The following is a 6,030-nucleotide window of genomic DNA, read 5'->3' as shown; positions in this document are numbered from 1 at the left end:
GCTTTTGTGTCACAATACATTAAATCACTGAAAAATGGGAACAATTAGATGTATAAAGACAGAAATATTCAAGCGTGAATGTTGCTAGAAGGCCATTAAAAGGAAATTACAGGAAGTCCAGTTTACATCTGATGAATAAAACAATGTAAAAATAATACTAAGGAGAAGCCGACTAAAAAGTGAATAAATTGACAGTACAAGTTGTTTAAATAACTGCTAAGAAAAAAATGAGAAGCAATTCGGAAAAAATGGCCAAGATGATCAATTACTTGAATCCCAAAGCCGACATGATATAAAAGCAATTTGACATTGCAAATGATGACAATAATACAATAATACCAATACGCACTCAATATCGATACGACTGAACCTGATCAAGAGAAGAAAACCCACATAAAGACTCAAACACCAAAAAGCCAAAACAAGTAATATAACACTAAGATCATGGTAAGAGCTATAACCTGTGTGAAGAACGTTTAGGTGGCTGAACAAGAGAAAGTCAAGACTATGATAGACTACAAAGCCATTTCAGAATAATTGATGAGGACAAAGACCGAACTTCATAAAATAAAATGAGTGTTATGACATTGAAAACGAAATGTCTGAAATTAAAACAGAATTGGAGACTTTTGAACAAGTTGATAACATTCATAGAACACATAAGAGAAAAAATTGACTAAGTTGAAAAAACAACTTGATCTTGAAAGAACGACCCAACAAGAACGCTGATGCTAGTGGAGTTCCAATTGCTGAATTGAAAATGAAATATGAAACAAAATTGAAACAGAGAAGGAAAAATTACAGAACAGATTAACTAAAACCAAGAAGCGAAAATGTACACAAGAAAGAAAAGAGTTTGAACAAAATGATCAACATTAAAATAAAGAATGTTGGAAAGACACAATCAAATTTGAAGAAGACACACAAGCCAGTTAAAGACAGTTAATGAGAATTGCAGAATTGGACGATCGATTCAGAAAGGCTGGCGTGGATCTAAACAACAAACAACTTGAAGTCGATAATACACAACTCAAAAAATGAACATTTTGAAATAAAGCAAAACACAAAAGACGAGAATTAAGTTATCATTTTGATTTTATAGTATTTTAATTAAAGTCTAGTTTTAAAACAAGAGTATGTTTTTAATAATATATTGAATTTTTATAATATATTAATGGTTTTTTCAACTAGATGCTTCTATATTTTGCGAGCTAGACTCTAACTTAGAGTCTGTAAGTGGACTCTAATATTTCCACAAAGAGAAGCTTTTTGAAGACACTTTTCATTTAGTGATCAACCTTTCCGATGACACAAAACATTTGTGATGTTCTATTTTAAATACATAACCAATGTTTTTATCCAAAATTGATACAAATCGATGCGTTGATATTTAAGTTCATATTCAGAACTTGAAAAACAAAATAAAGTAGCGAGAAGAAAGCGAGAAGAAAGCGAATTAATAAATTATTGAAATTATGTTTTTGTTTACAAAGCATGTTTTTGTATAATCTAAAAATGGTTTTTTCTTTTTGGTGTCTTTTTGTAATTTTGAATCGAACTAACAATTGATACATCATTATGTTGTTTTTAAAAATCATAAACGTTTTTTTGATGCTGTCTAAATATACAGATTGATGTAATGATATTAAAACTTATGTTAATTGTTATCTAAATTTGATAATTATTTTATTATAAAATAATAAGTTATTTTATTAAACATTTTTTTTATATTATGAACGTGCTTTTTGTTTATTATTATTAGTTTTTACAATTTGATTATTTTTTTATTATTATAAAACAATTCTTTGTTTAAATAATACCAATTTAACTTAGACTTGTTCCAAAAAAACGATTTCATCATTGATGGATTATTGAAAGTTTTACTAATTGAATTTAATTTGGTTTAATTTATTGGGAAATCCATCAAATATTTCTATTTCATATCATAAAACTGAAGCATTTCTTAATTAATCATACCAAATTTAATTTAAAAATATATATTAATAAATTTTAATTATTGAGTATAATTAAGTTTTTTTTATACGGGAAATTTGCTTTTATAATATCTAAGTTTTTTAATAATTATTTAAAATCGATTTAGTGTTAATTGTTTTTTAATTTAATTATTTATTTTGTCGTTTGTGTGAATAAAAACGGGATTTAATCATTAATGGTTTTCATTATAAACATTTTGTTAATATTTATCATATATAAGAGCTATTATTTGACACTCTAAATTCTTCTTAATATTTAGAACTTATTTATTTATATCGAGAAAAAGCGCTTTTCAATTTGTATTTGTACTCATAAAAACACTAAAAAATGGGATATTACGACTATGAAGTCCTAATTTGCCAAACCATATAATAATTAAATTATAAATTTTACTTTATATATAGGATAAAAATCTTCAATAAACGGGCAATGATACCACAAAAAACACAAAAAAAACATTTTTGTTTAAGGCAAATGTTCAATAAAAATTGGTAAATGCCTTTCTGTGGCAAGGATTCACCATTTCCGTGTATATCCCATGGATGGTGTTAAAATAACACATTAATAATTACAGTCGATACTCTATCGGATTGGAATGATGGGAAAATGGTTTTTCCCAAGGATTGGAAAATAAAAAGAAAATTTTATTTTTAGTTTCTATATTTTTTGGCATTATTTATTTCTTTGGACAAAAACATAATTTAAAAACGTAAAATGAATATTTTAACAGAACAATAATAAGAGACACGTGTAAACATATGAATTTATTTGTCATTATTCATTTTTAATTTGTATTTTAAAAACACATAAACAACATGATGGATTTATTATTGTAGTATCTATCACAATACTTAATATCTTAAAACAAAAAAAAAGATTCTCGATATTAAGCAGATAAAAAACAGATGCAGTCTGTCTTTAAACGTTATCTGGTACCTTTTTAAACATAAAGATTGGCATATTTTGGGAAGCCGTCTTTAAAATCCATCTCAATCGGTTTGGTTTTTTTATCACTTTTTTTCTAATGCTTAATGTTTTGACAAAATTAAAGCTATTTTATGTCCACCAGATGACGTTAAAAGACTGACTATATTAGAAATTGCGAATAGATATAATTGTGGTTTAAATGCTTATTTTGTAATATGTAATAATTGTGATTATTTTAATAAAAACTTGTGTTCAACTTATTAGTGAACACTAAGTTGTTCACCAAGTTTTATATTATTATAATAATAAATCTGTTCTTTGCTATCATTATATGTTATAGTTATAATTTTGGTTTTAAGATTTTGACAAATCAAATGCATTTATCACCAAAAAATTACTTGTTTATATAGATTGCCAAATTCTTGATTTCAATACTATTAAGTTGGATTTTTTTGTTCACAAAACCAAAAAGGTAAAAAAGAAAATAATATTGTATTACGCTATTAAGTACTAATTATACGGGTTTTATATTTATAAAATCGGATTGGAACAAGTTTTGATTGGATATATAACCAAATCCGATAGAATACCAATCCGATAGAGTATCGACTGTATTTTTAACTTTTTTTCGAAAACATGAAAACGTTTCGTGTCTTTAAAAATCCTTAATAACAAAGAATAACATTGAAATTAATGATTACAAAACATTTTGTACAAAAAACAAAAAAAATTATTATGTTAGAGTGATTGTAAAATACATGTAAAAATCGGGAATTAATAACATATCAACAAAAATGATTATAAAAAACATGAAATTATAATATAAAATTAAATCAAAAACAAACTCAAATTAAAAGAAGTAAATATAATGAACATCAACACAATCGCTGCATATGCAAGGTTTTTAAGTGGTTCCGTTTTTGAGTATATCGGTATTATTGAAAAAAGACAATTGCTTTTTGGTATTGACAATTCTGTGTTAAAAAAACACATTTTCAATGTATTGATCAATAATTATTTAACATTTGTACCAATATTTGGGTATGATCATTTTGTCTTATTTGTCATTAATTATCATAATCGCCGCGCAAAATTGTTTTATTCTTTAAATAATTATCATGATGCATTTTATTTGTCAGTTGGGGTTGATATTCTTGAATTGTTTGATTGTGATTTGATATTTATTTAGCAAGAGGAATTGCAAGACAAAATGACAGTGTTTCATGTGGTCTTTTTGTATGTCATTATATTGCATTAATTGTGCAATTTGATAATTGTAGGGAAGCAATGAAAGTTTATCCACACAATTTAGAATTAATAAAAAGGTTGGCTATTTTGGTTGAAACACACAGTCCACATTTAACAATACAAATGAAATATCATTTCCCCTAAATAATCAACAGTGAAGACAAATACATAATTCACTCTAATCCTTTTAAAATGGTGCAATCTCTGCACGAAATTCCGTGCACACCAAAATGTGATACTGAAAATACCGATATTGGAAGAGGGGATAAACGTGTCAAGAAAGACACCAAGAAAAGTCTTAAACTCAAACACGATGAAATAGTATCTCAAAAACAATTGAATAACACCGAAAATAAGAACATGTTTAATCTATTAGAATTTAAAAATGTACACAATGAATGTAACTGTGAACCTAAACGGAATAGGCACATCACTGATTTTTTCTTAAATATGAATATCGAAGAAGTTGTTGACTGCTTTATTCCAACACATTTGTTAACTGATATACAACTCTACACAAATACATACGGTCGTTACTGTGTATTTATTAACAATCTCGATGATAAAAAGAAAAAACAAACTTGGTACAACGTTGAATTGTCAGATATTAAAGCCTTTGTTGGAATAAGCTTGATACAAGGTATTTATTGAGAAACGAAAATTATTCAACGAAATGTCTGGTATGGAATCAACAGCAGAGAAATATATCGAGCAACCTTTTCTCTCAAAAGGTATAAAGAGCTTTTGAGATGTCTCCGTTTTGATGACATTATTAACCGCCCTTTAAAACCTAAAGAGATACCAAAAGAAAATTGGAATGTGTTTATTAACAACGAAAGTGTTATACGAGAACAATTATATGAACAACAAAGAAGAATGGAACCTGGAAGTTCAGAAGAAACGTCATCTGATGAAATTTCCGAATAAAGTGAAACATCTACTTCAAGCCAAACAGACACGGAAACACTGAGTAGTGATAACTCGGAATCATCAGAAGACGCTAAAAATGATACAAATTCGAACTCTGAACACCAAAGTGTATCTCAATGTTCATTATTTTTTGAACAAGATTTGATTTACAACTGTGATGATTGGGATAATTATTATGAAATAAAGAAAATCGTAAAAGTTTTAAGAGATCGTTTTGTATCTTTCGGGAGGTCAATTGTCATATCATCAAAATTATCTGTAGATGAAAACTTGTCTCGTTTTTTGGAAAATATCAAAACAAAATGAAAATGCCAAACAAACCCGCCAAATCTGGTTTCAAATTTTATCTACTTGTTGATCCAATGAATAACACTATTTCTTTATAGAGGAAGCAACAATAAAAAAAGGTTGAATGTTTGGGAACAAAAGCAGTAATAGAATTGGTAAAGCCTTTTCGAGAAAAAACATTTACTGTTTACACTGATCGTTTTTTACCTTTATTAAACTTGGTAAAATACTTCAATTGGAAACAAATGGAGCAATCGGGATTGGGTAGAATTAAAGCAAATAAAAAAGAAGTTCCCAAAATTCTTAAAACATAAGAAAAAAGAGAAAATGGGTCTCTAATAATTGGCCAAACCGAAGAGGGTTTTACTTTAAGTTGCCTTATCGAACACAACAAAAATGTGTTAATTCTGTCAACACCAGATACAGAAGTTCATCTTGTTTAAATTGAAAAGAATGCACCAATTAACTATAATTCGAATATACAACAAACTTACCTTGATTTGATTAGAACCAATGTAAACCACAGATATAACAAATACATGGGAAATGTTGATGTTGTAGACGAAATGGCCAAACGGATTGAGATGAAAAGAACAACAAGACGCTGGCCAATTGCAATGTTTTGGCATCTACTTAGTTTTG

The sequence above is a fragment of the Entamoeba invadens genome, assembly GCF_000330505.1.
Source record: "Entamoeba invadens IP1 unplaced genomic scaffold scaff_1105074726609, whole genome shotgun sequence".
Classification (NCBI taxonomy): domain Eukaryota; phylum Evosea; order Mastigamoebida; family Endamoebidae; genus Entamoeba; species Entamoeba invadens.
This window is presented reverse-complemented; position numbering follows the sequence as displayed.